We start from the raw sequence: 21,228 nt of genomic DNA, 5'->3' as shown, positions 1-21,228 counted from the left end.
GAGCTACGGCGACGGCTGTCTAATCTGCTGCTATCATGGGTATTTATGTTTTGCGTGTAAGCGAACCTTGAGAGTGTTCACCAGCGCCACCCTCGTCCATAGCGGTGGACGTAGCACGTCCTGTAATACCGCAAGTGTGACGTAGAACGTCATCTAACGGCGAGGGCGGAAGCTGTGCGAGAGCCCTCTTATGCTCCCTATGGCATCTAGACTGCAAGAACCGAGACCCCCGTTAAGCTATTAGCAGAAAAGGCAAATGAAGTGAGGGGCTCTTTTGACAAACATATTAAGGACGCCAACAGTCACCGAAATCAAGGTGCATAGGGGAATGCTTCTTTTTTTATATCTAGTGCCAATCAATTAGTTTTTAAAAAAAAATTACTTATAAAGCAGCAGAAAAGACAACCATGGCGCCGGTGGGATCGAACCCACGACCTCCGAATATCGCGTCCTGTGCGCTTACCAACTGAGCTACGGCGACGGCTGTCTAATCTGCTGCTATCGTGGGTATTTATGTTTTGCATGTGAGCGAACATTGAGTGTTCACCAGCGCCACCCTCGTTCATAGCGGTGGACGTAGCACGTCCTGTAATACCGCAAGTGTGACGTAGAACGTCATCTAACGGCGAGGGCGGAAACTATGCGAGAGCCCTCTTATGCTACCTATGGCATCAAGACTGCCAGAACCGACACCCCCGTTAAGCTATTAGCAGACAAGGCAAATGAAGTAAGGGGCTCGTTTGACAAACATATTAAGGAAACCAACAGTCACCGAAATCAAGGTGCATAGGGGAATGCTTCTTTTTATATCTAGTGTCAATCAATTAGTTTTTTAGAGAAAATTACTTATAAAGCAGCAGAAAAAGCAACCATGCTGCCGGTGGGATCCGAACCCACGCCCACCGAATATCGCGTCAGGTGCGCTTACCAACTGAGCTACGGCGACGGCTGTCTAATCTGCTGCTTTCGTGGGTATTTATGTTTTGCGTGTAAGCGAACCTTGAGAGTGTTCACCAGCGCCACCCTCATCCATAGCGGTGGACGTAGCACGTAATGTAATACTGCAAGTGTGACGTAGAACGTCATCTAACGGCGAGGGCGGAAACTGTGCGAGAGCCCTCTTATGCTCCCTATGGCATCTAGACTGCAAGAACCGAGACCCCCGTTAAGCTATTAGCAGAAAAGGCAAATGAAGTGAGGGGCTCTTTTGACCAACATATTAAGGATGCCAACAGTCACCGAAATCAAGGTGCATAGGGGAATGCTTCTTTTTTATATCTAGTGCCAATCAATTAGTTTTTAAAAGAAAATTACTTATAAAGCAGCAGAAAAGACAACCATGGCGCCGGTGGGATCGAGCCCACGACCTCCGAATATCGCGTCCTGTGCGCTTACCAACTGAGCTACTGCGACGGCTGTCTAATCTTCTGCTACCGTGGGTATTTATGTTTTCCGTGTAAGCGAACCTTGAGAGTGTTCACCAGCGCCACCCTCGTCCATGGCGGTGGACGTAGCACGTCCTGTAATACCGCAAGTGTGACGTAGAACGTCAACTAACGGCGAGGGCGGAAACTGTGCGAGAGCCCTCTTATGCTACCTATGGCATCAAGACTGCCAGAACCGAGACCCCCGTTAAGCTATTAGCAGACAAGGCAAATGAAGTGAGGGGCTCGTTTGACAAACATATGAAGGAAGCCAACAGTCACCGAAATCAAGGTGCATAGAGGAATGCTTCTTTTTTTTTTATCTAGTACCAATCAATTAGTTTTTTAAAGAAAATTACTTATAAAGCAGCAGAAAAGACAACCATGGCGCCGGTGGGATCGAACCAACGACCTCCGAATATCGCGTCCGGTGCGCTTACCGACTGAGATACGGCGACGGCTGTCTAATCTGCTGCTATCGTGGGTATTTATGTTTTGCGTGTAAGCGAACCTTGAGAGTGTTCACCAGCGCCACCCTCGTCCATAGCGGTGGACGTAGCACGTCCTGTAATACTGCAAGTGTGACGTAGAACGTCATCTAACGGCGAGGGCGGAAACTGTGCGAGAGCCCTCTTATGCTACCTATGGCATCAAGACTGCCAGAACCGAGACCCCCGTTAAGCTATTAGCAGACAAGGCAAATGAAGTGAGGGGCTCGTTTCACAAACGTATGAAGGAAGCCAACAGTCACCGAAATCAAGGTGCATAGAGGAATGCTTCTTTTTTTATATAGTGCCAATCATTTAGTTTTTTAAAGAAAATTACTTATAAAGCAGCAGAAAAGACAACCATGGCGCCGGTGGGATCGAACCCACGACCTCCGAATATCGCGTCCTGTGCGCTTACCAACTGAGCTACGGCGACGGCTGTCTAATCTGCTGCTATCGTGGGTATTTATGTTTTGCATGTGAGCGAACATTGAGTGTTCACCAGCGCCACCCTCGTTCATAGCGGTGGACGTAGCACGTCCTGTAATACCGCAAGTGTGACGTAGAACGTCATCTAACGGCGAGGGCGGAAACTATGCGAGAGCCCTCTTATGCTACCTAGGGCATCAAGACTGCCAGAACCGACACCCCCGTTAAGCTATTAGCAGACAAGGCAAATGAAGTAAGGGGCTCGTTTGACAAACATATTAAGGAAACCAACAGTCACCGAAATCAAGGTGCATAGGGGAATGCTTCTTTTTATATCTAGTGTCAATCAATTAGTTTTTTAGAGAAAATTACTTATAAAGCAGCAGAAAAAGCAACCATGCTGCCGGTGGGATCCGAACCCACGCCCACCGAATATCGCGTCAGGTGCGCTTACCAACTGAGCTACGGCGACGGCTGTTTAATCTGCTGCTTTCGTGGGTATTTATGTTTTGCGTGTAAGCGAACCTTGAGAGTGTTCACCAGCGCCACCCTCGTCCATAGCGGTGGACGTAGCACGTAATGTAATACTGCAAGTGTGACGTAGAACGTCATCTAACGGCGAGGGCGGAAACTGTGCGAGAGCCCTCTTATGCTACCTATGGCATCAAGACTGCCAGAACTGAGACCCTCTTTAAGCTATTAGCAGACAAGGCAAATGAAGTGAGGGGCTCGTTTGACAAACATATTAAGGAAACCAACAGTCACCGAAATCAAGGTGCATAAGGGAATGCTTCTTTTTTTATATCTAGTGCCAATCAATTAGTTTTTTTGAAAATTGCTTATAAAGCAGCAGAAAAAACAACCATTCCGAAGGTGGGATCCTACCCACGACCTCCGAATATCTCGTCCGGTGCTGTTACCAACTGAGCTACGGCGACGGCTGTCTAATCTGCTGCTTTCGTGGGTATTTATGTTTTGCGTGTAAGCGAACCTTGAGAGTGTTCACCAGCGCCACCCTCGTCCATAGCGGTGGACGTAGCACGTCCTGTAATACCGCAAGTGTGACGTAGAACGTCAACTAACGGCGAGGGCGGAAACTGTGCGAGAGCCCTCTTATGCTACCTATGGCATCAAGACTGCCAGAACCGAGACCCCCGTTAAGCTATTAGCAGACAAGGCAAATGAAGTGAGGGGCTCGTTTGACAAACATATGAAGGAAGCCAACAGTCACCGAAATCAAGGTGCATAGAGGAATGCTTCTTTTTTTTTTATCTAGTACCAATCAATTAGTTTTTTAAAGAAAATTACTTATAAAGCAGCAGAAAAGACAACCATGGCGCCGGTGGGATCGAACCAACGACCTCCGAATATCGCGTCCGGTGCGCTTACCGACTGAGATACGGCGACGGCTGTCTAATCTGCTGCTATCGTGGGTATTTATGTTTTGCGTGTAAGCGAACCTTGAGAGTGTTCACCAGCGCCACCCTCGTCCATAGCGGTGGACGTAGCACGTCCTGTAATACCGCAAGTGTGACGTAGAACGTCATCTAACGGCGAGGGCGGAAACTGTGCGAGAGCCCTCTTATGCTACCTATGGCATCAAGACTGCCAGAACCGAGACCCCCGTTAAGCTATTAGCAGACAAGGCAAATGAAGTGAGGGGCTCGTTTCACAAACATATGAAGGAAGCCAACAGTCACCGAAATCAAGGTGCATAGAGGAATGCTTCTTTTTTTTTTATCTAGTACCAATCAATTAGTTTTTTAAAGAAAATTACTTATAAAGCAGCAGAAAAGACAACCATGGCGCCGGTGGGATCGAACCAACGACCTCCGAATATCGCGTCCGGTGCGCTTACCAACTGAGATACGGCGACGGCTGTCTAATCTGCTGCTATCGTGGGTATTTATGTTTTGCGTGTAAGCGAACCTTGAGAGTGTTCACCAGCGCCACCCTCGTCCATAGCGGTGGACGTAGCACGTCCTGTAATACCGCAAGTGTGACGTAGAACGTCATCTAACGGCGAGGGCGGAAACTGTGCGAGAGCCCTCTTATGCTACCTATGGCATCAAGACTGCCAGAACCGAGACCCCCGTTAAGCTATTAGCAGACAAGGCAAATGAAGTGAGGGGCTCGTTTCACAAACATATGAAGGAAGCCAACAGTCACCGAAATCAAGGTGCATAGAGGAATGCTTCTTTTTTTTATCTAGTGCCAATCATTTAGTTTTTTAAAGAAAATTACTTATAAAGCAGCAGAAAAAGGAACCATGTTGCCGGTGGGATCCGAACCCACGCCCACCAAATATCGCGTCCGGTGCGCTTACCAACTGATCTACGGCGACGGCTGTCTAATCTGCTGCTTTCGTGGGTATTTATGTTTTGCGTGTAAGCGAACCTTGGGAGTGTTCACCAGCGGCACCCTCGTCCATAGCGGTGGCCGTAGCACGTCCTGTAATACCGCAAGTGTGACGTAGAACGTCATCTAACAGCGAGGGCGGAAACTGCGCGAGAGCCCTCTTATGCTCCCTATGGCATCTAGACTGCAAGAACCGAGACCCCCGTTAAGCTATTAGCAGAAAAGGCAAATGAAGTGAGGGGCTCTTTTGACAAACATATTAAGGATGCCAACAGTCACCGAAATCAAGGTGCATAGGGGAATGCTTCTTTTTTATATCTAGTGCCAATCAATTAGTTTTTAAAAGAAAATTACTTATAAAGCAGCAGAAAAGACAACCATGGCGCCAGTGGGATCGAACCCACGACCTCCGAATATCGCGTCCTGTGCGCTTCCCAACTGAGCTACGGCGACGGCTGTCTAATCTGCTGCTATCGTGGGTATTTATGTTTTGCGTGTAAGCGAACCTTGAGAGTGTTCACCAGCGCCACCCTCGCCCATAGAGGTGGGCGTAGCACGTCCTGTAATACCGCAACTGTGACGTAGAACGTCATCTAACGGCGACGGCGGAAACTGTGCGAGAGCCCTCTTATGCTACCGATGGCATCAAGACTGCCAGAACCGAGACCCCCGTTAAGCTATTAGCAGACAAGGCAAATGAAGTGAGGGGCTCGTTTGACAAACATATTAAGGAAACCAACAGTCACCGAAATCAAGGTGCATAGGGGAATGCTTCTTTTTATATCTAGTGTCAATCAATTAGTTTTTTAGAGAAAATTACTTATAAAGCAGCAGAAAAAGCAACCATGCTGCCGGTGGGATCCGAACCCACGCCCACCAAATATCGCGTCCGGTGCGCTTACCAACTGATCTACGGCGACGGCTGTCTAATCTGCTGCTTTCGTGGGTATTTATGTTTTGCGTGTAAGCGAACCTTGAGAGTGTTCACCAGCGCCACCCTCGTCCATAGCGGTGGCCGTAGCACGTCCTGTAATACCGCAAGTGTGACGTAGAACGTCATCTAACAGCGAGGGCGGAAACTGTGCGAGAGCCCTCTTATGCTCCCTATGGCATCTAGACTGCAAGAACCGAGACCCCCGTTAAGCTATTAGCAGAAAAGGCAAATGAAGTGAGGGGCTCTTTTGACCAACATATTAAGGATGCCAACAGTCACCGAAATCAAGGTGCATAGGGGAATGCTTCTTTTTTATATCTAGTGCCAATCAATTAGTTTTTAAAAGAAAATTACTTATAAAGCAGCAGAAAAGACAACCATGGCGCCGGTGGGATCGAGCCCACGACCTCCGAATATCGCGTCCTGTGCGCTTACCAACTGAGCTACTGCGACGGCTGTCTAATCTTCTGCTACCGTGGGTATTTATGTTTTCCGTGTAAGCGAACCTTGAGAGTGTTCACCAGCGCCACCCTCGTCCATGGCGGTGGACGTAGCACGTCCTGTAATACCGCAAGTGTGACGTAGAACGTCAACTAACGGCGAGGGCGGAAACTGTGCGAGAGCCCTCTTATGCTACCTATGGCATCAAGACTGCCAGAACCGAGACCCCCGTTAAGCTATTAGCAGACAAGGCAAATGAAGTGAGGGGCTCGTTTGACAAACATATGAAGGAAGCCAACAGTCACCGAAATCAAGGTGCATAGAGGAATGCTTCTTTTTTTTTTATCTAGTACCAATCAATTAGTTTTTTAAAGAAAATTACTTATAAAGCAGCAGAAAAGACAACCATGGCGCCGGTGGGATCGAACCAACGACCTCCGAATATCGCGTCCGGTGCGCTTACCAACTGAGATACGGCGACGGCTGTCTAATCTGCTGCTATCGTGGGTATTTATGTTTTGCGTGTAAGCGAACCTTGAGAGTGTTCACCAGCGCCACCCTCGTCCATAGCGGTGGACGTAGCACGTCCTGTAATACCGCAAGTGTGACGTAGAACGTCATCTAACGGCGAGGGCGGAAACTGTGCGAGAGCCCTCTTATGCTACCTATGGCATCAAGACTGCCAGAACCAAGACCCCCGTTAAGCTATTAGCAGACAAGGCAAATGAAGTGAGGGGCTCGTTTCACAAACATATGAAGGAAGCCAACAGTCACCGAAATCAAGGTGCATAGAGGAATGCTTCTTTTTTTTATCTAGTGCCAATCATTTAGTTTTTTAAAGAAAATTACTTATAAAGCAGCAGAAAAGACAACCATGGCGCCGGTGGGATCGAACCAACGACCTCCGAATATCGCGTCCGGTGCGCTTACCAACTGAGCTACGGCGACGGCTGTCTAATCTGCTGCTATCATGGGTATTTATGTTTTGCGTGTAAGCGAACCTTGAGAGTGTTCACCAGCGCCACCCTCATCCATAGCGGTGGACGTAGCACGTCCTGTAATACCGCAAGTGTGACGTAGAACGTCATCTAACGGCGAGGGCGGAAGCTGTGCGAGAGCCCTCTTATGCTCCCTATGGCATCTAGACTGCAAGAACCGAGACCCCCGTTAAGCTATTAGCAGAAAAGGCAAATGAAGTGAGGGGCTCTTTTGACAAACATATTAAGGATGCCAACAGTCACCGAAATCAAGGTGCATAGGGGAATGCTTCTTTTTTTATATCTAGTGCCAATCAATTAGTTTTTAAAAAAAAATTACTTATAAAGCAGCAGAAAAGACAACCATGGCGCCGGTGGGATCGAACCCACGACCTCCGAATATCGCGTCCTGTGCGCTTACCAACTGAGCTACGGCGACGGCTGTCTAATCTGCTGCTATCGTGGCTATTTATGTTTTGCATGTGAGCGAACATTGAGTGTTCACCAGCGCCACCCTCGTTCATAGCGGTGGACGTAGCACGTCCTGTAATACCGCAAGTGTGACGTAGAACGTCATCTAACGGCGAGGGCGGAAACTATGCGAGAGCCCTCTTATGCTACCTATGGCATCAAGACTGCCAGAACCGACACCCCCGTTAAGCTATTAGCAGACAAGGCAAATGAAGTAAGGGGCTCGTTTGACAAACATATTAAGGAAACCAACAGTCACCGAAATCAAGGTGCATAGGGGAATGCTTCTTTTTATATCTAGTGTCAATCAATTAGTTTTTTAGAGAAAATTACTTATAAAGCAGCAGAAAAAGCAACCATGCTGCCGGTGGGATCCGAACCCACGCCCACCGAATATCGCGTCAGGTGCGCTTACCAACTGAGCTACGGCGACGGCTGTCTAATCTGCTGCTTTCGTGGGTATTTATGTTTTGCGTGTAAGCGAACCTTGAGAGTGTTCACCAGCGCCACCCTCGTCCATAGCGGTGGACGTAGCACGTAATGTAATACTGCAAGTGTGACGTAGAACGTCATCTAACGGCGAGGGCGGAAACTGTGCGAGAGCCCTCTTATGCTCCCTATGGCATCTAGACTGCAAGAACCGAGACCCCCGTTAAGCTATTAGCAGAAAAGGCAAATGAAGTGAGGGGCTCTTTTGACCAACATATTAAGGATGCCAACAGTCACCGAAATCAAGGTGCATAGGGGAATGCTTCTTTTTTATATCTAGTGCCAATCAATTAGTTTTTAAAAGAAAATTACTTATAAAGCAGCAGAAAAGACAACCATGGCGCCGGTGGGATCGAGCCCACGACCTCCGAATATCGCGTCCTGTGCGCTTACCAACTGAGCTACTGCGACGGCTGTCTAATCTTCTGCTACCGTGGGTATTTATGTTTTCCGTGTAAGCGAACCTTGAGAGTGTTCACCAGCGCCACCCTCGTCCATGGCGGTGGACGTAGCACGTCCTGTAATACCGCAAGTGTGACGTAGAACGTCAACTAACGGCGAGGGCGGAAACTGTGCGAGAGCCCTCTTATGCTACCTATGGCATCAAAACTGCCAGAACCGAGACCCCCGTTAAGCTATTAGCAGACAAGGCAAATGAAGTGAGGGGCTCGTTTGACAAACATATGAAGGAAGCCAACAGTCACCGAAATCAAGGTGCATAGAGGAATGCTTCTTTTTTTTTTATCTAGTACCAATCAATTAGTTTTTTAAAGAAAATTACTTATAAAGCAGCAGAAAAGACAACCATGGCGCCGGTGGGATCGAACCAACGACCTCCGAATATCGCGTCCGGTGCGCTTACCGACTGAGATACGGCGACGGCTGTCTAATCTGCTGCTATCGTGGGTATTTATGTTTTGCGTGTAAGCGAGCCTTGAGAGTGTTCACCAGCGCCACCCTCGTCCATAGCGGTGGACGTAGCACGTCCTGTAATACCGCAAGTGTGACGTAGAACGTCATCTAACGGCGAGGGCGGAAACTGTGCGAGAGCCCTCTTATGCTACCTATGGCATCAAGACTGCCAGAACCGAGACCCCCGTTAAGCTATTAGCAGACAAGGCAAATGAAGTGAGGGGCTCGTTTCACAAACATATGAAGGAAGCCAACAGTCACCGAAATCAAGGTGCATAGAGGAATGCTTCTTTTTTTATATAGTGCCAATCATTTAGTTTTTTAAAGAAAATTACTTATAAAGCAGCAGAAAAGACAACCATGGCGCCGGTGGGATCGAACCAACGACCTCCGAATATCGCGTCCGGTGCGCTTACCAACTGAGCTACGGCGACGGCTGTCTAATCTGCTGCTATCATGGGTATTTATGTTTTGCGTGTAAGCGAACCTTGAGAGTGTTCACCAGCGCCACCCTCGTCCATAGCGGTGGACGTAGCACGTCCTGTAATACCGCAAGTGTGACGTAGAACGTCATCTAACGGCGAGGGCGGAAACTGTGCGAGAGCCCTCTTATGCTCCCTTTGACATCTAGACTGCAAGAACCGAGACCCCCGTTAAGCTATTAGCAGAAAAGGCAAATGAAGTGAGGGGCTCTTTTGACAAACATATTAAGGATGCCAACAGTCACCGAAATCAAGGTGCATAGGGGAATGCTTCTTTTTTTATATCTAGTGCCAATCAATTAGTTTTTAAAAAAAAATTACTTATAAAGCAGCAGAAAAGACAACCATGGCGCAGAAAAGACAACCATGGCGCCGGTGGGATCGAACCCACGACCTCCGAATATCGCGTCCTGTGCGCTTACCAACTGAGCTACGGCGACGGCTGTCTAATCTGCTGCTATCGTGGGTATTTATGTTTTGCATGTGAGCGAACATTGAGTGTTCACCAGCGCCACCCTCGTTCATAGCGGTGGACGTAGCACGTCCTGTAATACCGCAAGTGTGACGTAGAACGTCATCTAACGGCGAGGGCGGAAACTATGCGAGAGCCCTCTTATGCTACCTAGGGCATCAAGACTGCCAGAACCGACACCCCCGTTAAGCTATTAGCAGACAAGGCAAATGAAGTAAGGGGCTCGTTTGACAAACATATTAAGGAAACCAACAGTCACCGAAATCAAGGTGCATAGGGGAATGCTTCTTTTTATATCTAGTGTCAATCAATTAGTTTTTTAGAGAAAATTACTTATAAAGCAGCAGAAAAAGCAACCATGCTGCCGGTGGGATCCGAACCCACGCCCACCGAATATCGCGTCAGGTGCGCTTACCAACTGAGCTACGGCGACGGCTGTTTAATCGGCTGCTTTCGTGGGTATTTATGTTTTGCGTGTAAGCGAACCTTGAGAGTGTTCACCAGCGCCACCCTCGTCCATAGCGGTGGACGTAGCACGTAATGTAATACTGCAAGTGTGACGTAGAACGTCATCTAACGGCGAGGGCGGAAACTGTGCGAGAGCCCTCTTATGCTACCTATGGCATCAAGACTGCCAGAACTGAGACCCTCTTTAAGCTATTAGCAGACAAGGCAAATGAAGTGAGGGGCTCGTTTGACAAACATATTAAGGAAACCAACAGTCACCGAAATCAAGGTGCATAAGGGAATGCTTCTTTTTTTATATCTAGTGCCAATCAATTAGTTTTTTTGAACATTGCTTATAAAGCAGCAGAAAAAACAACCATTCCGAAGGTGGGATCCTACCCACGACCTCCGAATATCTCGTCCGGTGCTGTTACCAACTGAGCTACGGCGACGGCTGTCTAATCTGCTGCTTTCGTGGGTATTTATGTTTTGCGTGTAAGCGAACCTTGAGAGTGTTCACCAGCGCCACCCTCGTCCATAGCGGTGGACGTAGCACGTCCTGTAATACCGCAAGTGTGACGTAGAACGTCATCTAATGGCGAGGGAGGAAACTGTGCGAGAGACCTCTTATGCTACCTATGGCATCAAGACTGCCAGAACCGAGACCCCCGTTAAGCTATTAGTAGAAAAGGCAAATGAAGTGAGGGGCTCTTTTGACAAACATATTAAGGATGCCAACAGTCACCGAAATCAAGGTGCATAGGGGAATGCTTCTTTTTTTGTATCTAGTGCCAATCAATTAGTTTTTAAAAAAAAATTACTTATAAATTAGCAGAAAAGGCAAATGAAGTGAGGGGATCTTTTGACAAACATATTAAGGATGCCAATAGTCACCGAAATCAAGGTGCATAGGGGAATGCTTCTTTTTTTATATCTAGTGCCAATCAATTAGTTTTTAAAAGAAAATTACTTATAAAGCAGCAGAAAAGACAACCATGGCGCCGGTGGGATCGAACCCACGACCTCCGAATATCGCGTCCTGTGCGCTTACCAACTGAGCTACGGCGACGGCTGTCTAATCTGCTGCTATCGTGGGTATTTATGTTTTGCGTGTAAGCGAACCATGAGAGCGTTCACCAGCGCCACCCTCGTCCATAGCGGTGGACGTAGCACGTCCTGTAATACCGCAAGTGTGACGTAGAACGTCATCTAACGGCGAGGGCGGAAAATGTGCGAGAGCCCTCTTATGCTACCTATGGCATCAAGACTGCCAGAACCGAGACCCCCGTTAAGCTATTAGCAGACAAGGCAAATGAAGTGAGGGGCTCTTTTGACAAACATATTAAGGATGCCAACAGTCACCGAAATCAAGGTGCATAGGGGAATGCTTCTTTTTTTATATCTAGTGCCAATCAATTAGTTTTTAAAAGAAAATTACTTATAAAGCAGCAGAAAAGACAACCATGGGGCCGGTGGGATCGAACCCACGACCTCCGAATATCGCGTCCTGTGCGCTTACCAACTGAGCTACGGCGACGGCTGTCTAATCTGCTGCTATCGTGTGTATTTATGTTTTGCGTTTAAGCGAACAATGAGAGTGTTCACCAGCGCCACCCTCGTCCATAGCGGTGGACGTAGCACGTCCTGTAATACCGCAAGTGTGACGTAGAACGTCATCTAACGGCGAGGGCGGAAACTGTGCGAGAGCCCTCTTATGCTACCCATGGCATCAAGACTGCCAGAACCGAGACCCCCGCTAAGCTATTAGCAGACAAGGCAAATGAAGTGAGGGGCTCGTTTGACAAACATATTAAGGAAACCAACAGTCACCGAAATCAAGGTGCATAGGGGAATGCTTCTTTTTATATCTAGTGTCAATCAATTAGTTTTTTAGAGAAAATTACTTATAAAGCAGCAGAAAAAGCAACCATGCTGCCGGTGGGATCCGAACCCACGCCCACCAAATATCGCGTCCGGTGCGCTTACCAACTGATCTACGGCGACGGCTGTCTAATCTGCTGCTTTCGTGGGTATTTATGTTTTGCGTGTAAGCGAACCTTGAGAGTGTTCACCAGCGCCACCCTCGTCCATAGCGGTGGCCGTAGCACGTCCTGTAATACCGCAAGTGTGACGTAGAACGTCATCTAACAGCGAGGGCGGAAACTGTGCGAGAGCCCTCTTATGCTCCCTATGGCATCTAGACTGCAAGAACCGAGACCCCCGTTAAGCTATTAGCAGAAAAGGCAAATGAAGTGAGGGGCTCTTTTGACAAACATATTAAGGATGCCAACAGTCACCGAAATCAAGGTGCATAGGGGAATGCTTCTTTTTTATATCTAGTGCCAATCAATTAGTTTTTAAAAGAAAATTACTTATAAAGCAGCAGAAAAGACAACCATGGCGCCGGTGGGATCGAACCCACGACCTCCGAATATCGCGTCCTGTGCGCTTACCAACTGAGCTACTGCGACGGCTGTCTAATCTGCTGCTATCGTGGGTATTTATGTTTTCCGTGTAAGCGAACCTTGAGAGTGTTCACCAGCGCCACCCTCGTCCATGGCGGTGGACGTAGCACGTCCTGTAATACCGCAAGTGTGACGTAGAACGTCATCTAACGGCGAGGGCGGAAACTGTGCGAGAGCCCTCTTATGCTACCTATGGCATCAAGACTGCCAGAACCGAGACCCCCGTTAAGCTATTAGCAGACAAGGCAAATGAAGTGAGGGGCTCGTTTGACAAACATATGAAGGAAGCCAACAGTCACCGAAATCAAGGTGCATAGAGGAATGCTTCTTTTTTTTATCTAGTGCCAATCAATTAGTTTTTTAAAGAAAATTACTTATAAAGCAGCAGAAAAGACAACCATGGCGCCGGTGGGATCGAACCAACGACCTCCGAATATCGCGTCCGGTGCGCTTACCAACTGAGCTACGGCGACGGCTGTCTAATCTGCTGCTATCGTGGGTATTTATGTTTTGCGTGTAAGCGAACCTTGAGAGTGTTCACCAGCGCCACCCTCGTCCATAGCGGTGGACGTAGCACGTAATGTAATACTGCAAGTGTGACGTAGAACGTCATCTAACGGCGAGGGCGGAAACTGTGCGAGAGCCCTCTTATGCTACCTATGGCATCAAGACTGCCAGAACTGAGACCCTCTTTAAGCTATTAGCAGACAAGGCAAATGAAGTGAGGGGCTCGTTTGACAAACATATTAAGGAAACCAACAGTCACCGAAATCAAGGTGCATAAGGGAATGCTTCTTTTTTTATATCTAGTGCCAATCAATTAGTTTTTTTGAAAATTGCTTATAAAGCAGCAGAAAAAACAACCATTCCGAAGGTGGGATCCTACCCACGACCTCCGAATATCTCGTCCGGTGCTGTTACCAACTGAGCTACGGCGACGGCTGTCTAATCTGCTGCTTTCGTGGGTATTTATGTTTTGCGTGTAAGCGAACCTTGAGAGTGTTCACCAGCGCCACCCTCGTCCATAGCGGTGGACGTAGCACGTCCTGTAATACCGCAAGTGTGACGTAGAACGTCATCTAATGGCGAGGGAGGAAACTGTGCGAGAGACCTCTTATGCTACCTATGGCATCAAGACTGCCAGAACCGAGAGCCCCGTTAAGCTACTAGCAGACAAGGCAAATGAAGTGAGGGGCTCGTTTGACAAACATATTAAGGAAGCCAACAGTCACCGAAAACAAGGTGCATAGGGGAATGCTTCCTGTTTTTTATATCCAGTGCCAAGCAATTAGTTTTTTTGAAAATTGCTTATAAAGCAGCAGAAGAAACAACCATGCCGAAGGTGGGATCCGAACCCACGACCTCCGAATATCGCGTCCGGTGCTCTTACCAACTGATCTACGGCGACGGCTGTCTAATCTGCTGCTTTCGTGGGTATTTATGTTTTGCGTGTAAGCGAACCTTGAGAGTGTTCACCAGCGCCACCCTCGTCCATAGCGGTGGCCGTAGCACGTCCTGTAATACCGCAAGTGTGACGTAGAACGTCATCTAACAGCGAGGGCGGAAACTGTGCGAGAGCCCTCTTATGCTCCCTATGGCATCTAGACTGCAAGAACCGAGACCCCCGTTAAGCTATTAGTAGAAAAGGCAAATGAAGTGAGGGGCTCTTTTGACAAACATATTAAGAATGCCAACAGTCACCGAAATCAAGGTGCATAGGGGAATGCTTCTTTTTTTGTATCTAGTGCCAATCAATTAGTTTTTAAAAAAAATTACTTATAAATTAGCAGAAAAGGCAAATGAAGTGAGGGGCTCTTTTGACAAACATATTAAGGATGCCAACAGTCACCGAAATCAAGGTGCATAGGGGAATGCTTCTTTTTTTATATCTAGTGCCAATCAATTAGTTTTTAAAAGAAAATTACTTATAAAGCAGCAGAAAAGACAACCATGGCGCCGGTGGGATCGAACCCACGACCTCCGAATATCGCGTCCTGTGCGCTTACCAACTGAGCTACGGCGACGGCTGTCTAATCTGCTGCTATCGTGTGTATTTATGTTTTGCGTTTAAGCGAACCATGAGAGTGTTCACCAGCGCCACCCTCGTCCATAGCGGTGGACGTAGCACGTCCTGTAATACCGCAAGTGTGACGTAGAACGTCATCTAACGGCGAGGGCGGAAACTGTGCGAGAGCCCTCTTATGCTACCTATGGCATCAAGACTGCCAGAACCGAGACCCCCGCTAAGCTATTAGCAGACAAGGCAAATGAAGTGAGGGGCTCGTTTGACAAACATATTAAGGAAACCAACAGTCACCGAAATCAAGGTGCATAGGGGAATGCTTCTTTTTATATCTAGTGTCAATCAATTAGTTTTTTAGAGAAAATTACTTATAAAGCAGCAGAAAAAGCAACCATGCTGCCGGTGGGATCCGAACCCACGCCCACCAAATATCGCGTCCGGTGCGCTTACCAACTGATCTACGGCGACGGCTGTCTAATCTGCTGCTTTCGTGGGTATTTATGTTTTGCGTGTAAGCGAACCTTGAGAGTGTTCACCAGCGCCACCCTCGTCCATAGCGGTGGCCGTAGCACGTCCTGTAATACCGCAAGTGTGACGTAGAACGTCATCTAACAGCGAGGGCGGAAACTGTGCGAGAGCCCTCTTATGCTCCCTATGGCATCTAGACTGCAAGAACCGAGACCCCCGTTAAGCTATTAGCAGAAAAGGCAAATGAAGTGAGGGGCTCTTTTGACAAACATATTAAGGATGCCAACAGTCACCGAAATCAAGGTGCATAGGGGAATGCTTCTTTTTTTATATCTAGTGCCAATCAATTAGTTTTTAAAAGAAAATTACTTATAAAGCAGCAGAAAAGACAACCATGGCGCCGGTGGGATCGAACCCACGACCTCCGAATATCGCGTCCTGTGCGCTTACCAACTGAGCTACTGCGACGGCTGTCTAATCTGCTGCTATCGTGGGTATTTATGTTTTCCGTGTAAGCGAACCTTGAGAGTGTTCACCAGCGCCACCCTCGTCCATGGCGGTGGACGTAGCACGTCCTGTAATACCGCAAGTGTGACGTAGAACGTCATCTAACGGCGAGGGCGGAAACTGTGCGAGAGCCCTCTTATGCTACCTATGGCATCAAGACTGCCAGAACCGAGACCCCCGTTAAGCTATTAGCAGACAAGGCAAATGAAGTGAGGGGCTCGTTTGACAAACATATGAAGGAAGCCAACAGTCACCGAAATCAAGGTGCATAGAGGAATGCTTCTTTTTTTTATCTAGTGCCAATCAATTAGTTTTTTAAAGAAAATTACTTATAAAGCAGCAGAAAAGACAACCATGGCGCCGGTGGGATCGAACCAACGACCTCCGAATATCGCGTCCGGTGCGCTTACCAACTGAGCTACGGCGACGGCTGTCTAATCTGCTGCTATCGTGGGTATTTATGTTTTGCGTGTAAGCGAACCTTGAGAGTGTTCACCAGCGCCACCCTCGTCCATAGCGGTGGACGTAGCACGTAATGTAATACTGCAAGTGTGACGTAGAACGTCATCTAACGGCGAGGGCGGAAACTGTGCGAGAGCCCTCTTATGCTACCTATGGCATCAAGACTGCCAGAACTGAGACCCTCTTTAAGCTATTAGCAGACAAGGCAAATGAAGTGAGGGGCTCGTTTGACAAACATATTAAGGAAACCAACAGTCACCGAAATCAAGGTGCATAAGGGAATGCTTCTTTTTTTATATCTAGTGCCAATCAATTAGTTTTTTTGAAAATTGCTTATAAAGCAGCAGAAAAAACAACCATTCCGAAGGTGGGATCCTACCCACGACCTCCGAATATCTCGTCCGGTGCTGTTACCAACTGAGCTACGGCGACGGCTGTCTAATCTGCTGCTTTCGTGGGTATTTATGTTTTGCGTGTAAGCGAACCTTGAGAGTGTTCACCAGCGCCACCCTCGTCCATAGCGGTGGACGTAGCACGTCCTGTAATACCGCAAGTGTGACGTAGAACGTCATCTAATGGCGAGGGAGGAAACTGTGCGAGAGACCTCTTATGCTACCTATGGCATCAAGACTGCCAGAACCGAGAGCCCCGTTAAGCTACTAGCAGACAAGGCAAATGAAGTGAGGGGCTCGTTTGACAAACATATTAAGGAAGCCAACAGTCACCGAAAACAAGGTGCATAGGGGAATGCTTCCTGTTTTTTATATCCAGTGCCAAGCAATTAGTTTTTTTGAAAATTGCTTATAAAGCAGCAGAAGAAACAACCATGCCGAAGGTGGGATCCGAACCCACGACCTCCGAATATCGCGTCCGGTGCTCTTACCAACTGATCTACGGCGACGGCTGTCTAATCTGCTGCTTTCGTGGGTATTTATGTTTTGCGTGTAAGCGAACCTTGAGAGTGTTCACCAGCGCCACCCTCGTCCATAGCGGTGGCCGTAGCACGTCCTGTAATACCGCAAGTGTGACGTAGAACGTCATCTAACAGCGAGGGCGGAAACTGTGCGAGAGCCCTCTTATGCTCCCTATGGCATCTAGACTGCAAGAACCGAGACCCCCGTTAAGCTATTAGTAGAAAAGGCAAATGAAGTGAGGGGCTCTTTTGACAAACATATTAAGGATGCCAACAGTCACCGAAATCAAGGTGCATAGGGGAATGCTTCTTTTTTTGTATCTAGTGCCAATCAATTAGTTTTTAAAAAAAATTACTTATAAATTAGCAGAAAAGGCAAATGAAGTGAGGGGCTCTTTTGACAAACATATTAAGGATGCCAACAGTCACCGAAATCAAGGTGCATAGGGGAATGCTTCTTTTTTTATATCTAGTGCCAATCAATTAGTTTTTAAAAGAAAATTACTTATAAAGCAGCAGAAAAGACAACCATGGCGCCGGTGGGATCGAACCCACGACCTCCGAATATCGCGTCCTGTGCGCTTACCAACTGAGCTACGGCGACGGCTGTCTAATCTGCTGCTATCGTGTGTATTTATGTTTTGCGTTTAAGCGAACCATGAGAGTGTTCACCAGCGCCACCCTCGTCCATAGCGGTGGACGTAGCACGTCCTGTAATACCGCAAGTGTGACGTAGAACGTCATCTAACGGCGAGGGCGGAAACTGTGCGAGAGCCCTCTTATGCTACCTATGGCATCAAGACTGCCAGAACCGAGACCCCCGCTAAGCTATTAGCAGACAAGGCAAATGAAGTGAGGGGCTCGTTTGACAAACATATTAAGGAAACCAACAGTCACCGAAATCAAGGTGCATAGGGGAATGCTTCTTTTTATATCTAGTGTCAATCAATTAGTTTTTTAGAGAAAATTACTTATAAAGCAGCAGAAAAAGCAACCATGCTGCCGGTGGGATCCGAACCCACGCCCACCAAATATCGCGTCCGGTGCGCTTACCAACTGATCTACGGCGACGGATGTCTAATCTGCTGCTTTCGTAGGTATTTATGTTTTGCGTGTAAGCGAACCTTGAGAGTGTTCACCAGCGCCACCCTCGTCCATAGCGGTGGCCGTAGCACGTCCTGTAATACCGCAAGTGTGACGTAGAACGTCATCTAACAGCGAGGGCGGAAACTGTGCGAGAGCCCTCTTATGCTCCCTATGGCATCTAGACTGCAAGAACCGAGACCCCCGTTAAGCTATTAGCAGAAAAGGCAAATGAAGTGAGGGGCTCTTTTGACAAACATATTAAGGATGCCAACAGTCACCGAAATCAAGGTGCATAGGGGAATGCTTCTTTTTTTATATCTAGTGCCAATCAATTAGTTTTTAAAAGAAAATTACTTATAAAGCAGCAGAAAAGACAACCATGGCGCCGGTGGGATCGAACCCACGACCTCCGAATATCGCGTCCTGTGCGCTTACCAACTGAGCTACTGCGACGGCTGTCTAATCTGCTGCTATCGTGGGTATTTATGTTTTCCGTGTAAGCGAACCTTGAGAGTGTTCACCAGCGCCACCCTCGTCCATGGCGGTGGACGTAGCACGTCCTGTAATACCGCAAGTGTGACGTAGAACGTCATCTAACGGCGAGGGCGGAAACTGTGCGAGAGCCCTCTTATGCTACCTATGGCATCAAGACTGCCAGAACCGAGACCCCCGTTAAGCTATTAGCAGACAAGGCAAATGAAGTGAGGGGCTCGTTTGACAAACATATGAAGGAAGCCAACAGTCACCGAAATCAAGGTGCATAGAGGAATGCTTCTTTTTATTATCTAGTGCCAATCAATTAGTTTTTTAAAGAAAATTACTTATAAAGCAGCAGAAAAGACAACCATGGCGCCGGTGGGATCGAACCAACGACCTCCGAATATCGCGTCCGGTGCGCTTACCAACTGAGCTACGGCGACGGCTGTCTAATCTGCTGCTATCGTGGGTATTTATGTTTTGCGTGTAAGCGAACCTTGAGAGTGTTCACCAGCGCCACCCTCGTCCATAGCGGTGGACGTAGCACGTCCTGTAATACCGCAAGTGTGACGTAGAACGTCATCTAACGGCGAGGGCGGAAACTGTGCGAGAGCCCTCTTATGCTACCTATGGCATCAAGACTGCCAGAACCGAGACCCCCGTTAAGCTATTAGCAGAGAAGGCAATCAAGTGAGGGGCTCGTTTGACAAACATATTAAGGAAACCAACAGTCACCGAAATCAAGGTGCATAGGGGAATGCTTCTTTTTATATCTAGTGTCAATCAATTAGTTTTTTAGAGAAAATTACTTATAAAGCAGCAGAAAAAGCAACCATGCTGCCGGTGGGATCCGAACCCACGCCCACCAAATATCGCGTCCGGTGCCCTTACCAACTGATCTACGGCGACGGCTGTCTAATCTGCTGCTTTGGTGGGTATTTATGTTTTGCGTGTAAGCGAACCTTGAGAGTGTTCACCAGCGCCACCCTCGTCCATAGCGGTGGCCGTAGCACGTCCTGTATTACCGCAAGTGTGACGTAGAACGTCATCTAACAGCGAGGGCGAAAACTGTGCGAGAGCCCTCTTATGCTCCCTATGGCATCTAGACTGCAAGAACCGAGACCCCCGTTAAGCTATTAGCAGAAAAGGCAAATGAAGTGAGGGGCTCTTTTGACAAACATATTAAGGATGCCAACAGTCACCGAAATCAAGGTGCATAGGGGAATGCTTCTTTTTTTATATCTAGTGCCAATCAATTAGTTTTTAAAAGATAATTACTTATAAAGCAGCAGAAAAAGCAACCATGCTGCCGGTGGGATCCGAACCCACGCCCACCGAATATCGCGTCAGGTGCGCTTACCAACTGAGCTACGGCGACGGCTGTCTAATCTGCTGCTTTCGTGGGTATTTATGTTTTGCGTGTAAGCGAACTTTGAGAGTTCACCAGCGCCACCCTCGTCCATAGCGGTGGACGTAGCACGTCCTGTAATACTGCAAGTGTGACGTAGAACGTCATCTAACGGCGAGGGCGGAAACTGTGCGAGAGCCCTCTTATGCTACCTATGGCATCAAGACTGCCAGAACTGAGACCCTCTTTAAGCTATTAGCAGACAAGGCAAATGAAGTGAGGGGCTCGTTTGACAAACATATTAAGGAAACCAACAGTCACCGAAATCAAGGTGCATAGGGGAATGCTTCTTTTTTTTATATCTAGTGCCAATCAATTAGTTTTTTGAAAATTGCTTATAAAGCAGCAGAAAAAACAACCATTCCGAAGGTGGGATCCTACCCACGACCTCCGAATATCTCGTCCGGTGCTGTTACCAACTGAGCTACGGCGACGGCTGTCTAATCTGCTGCTTTCGTGGGTATTTATGTTTTGCGTGTAAGCGAACCTTGAGAGTGTTCACCAGCGCCACCCTCGTCCATAGCGGTGGACGTAGCACGTCCTGTAATACCGCAAGAGTGACGTAGAACGTCATCTAATGGCGAGGGAGGAAACTGTGCGAGAGACCTCTTATGCTACCTATGGCATCAAGACTGCCAGAACCGAGAGCCCCGTTAAGCTACTAGCAGACAAGGCAAATGAAGTGAGGGGCTCGTTTGACAAACATATTAAGGAAGCCAACAGTCACCGAAAACAAGGTGCATAGGGGAATGCTTCTTGTTTTTTATATCCAGTGCCAAGCAATTAGTTTTTTGAAAATTGCTTATAAAGCAGCAGAAGAAACAACCATGCCGAAGGTGGGATCCGAACCCACGACCTCCGAATATCGCGTCCGGTGCGCTTACCAACTGATCTACGGCGACGGCTGTCTAATCTGCTGCTTTCGTGGGTATTTATGTTTTGCGTGTAAGCGAACCTTGAGAGTGTTCACCTGCGCCACCCTCGTTCATAGCGGTGGCCGTAGCACGTCCTGTTATACCGCAAGTGTGACGTAGAACGTCATCTAACAGCGAGGGCGGAAACTGTGCGAGAGCCCTCTTATGCTCCCTATGGCAT

The sequence above is a fragment of the Amblyomma americanum genome, chromosome 3 (genome assembly GCF_052857255.1).
Source record: "Amblyomma americanum isolate KBUSLIRL-KWMA chromosome 3, ASM5285725v1, whole genome shotgun sequence".
NCBI lineage: Eukaryota > Metazoa > Arthropoda > Arachnida > Ixodida > Ixodidae > Amblyomma > Amblyomma americanum.
The sequence above is the reverse complement of the archived record's forward strand: the minus strand, read 5'-3'. Positions refer to the sequence as shown.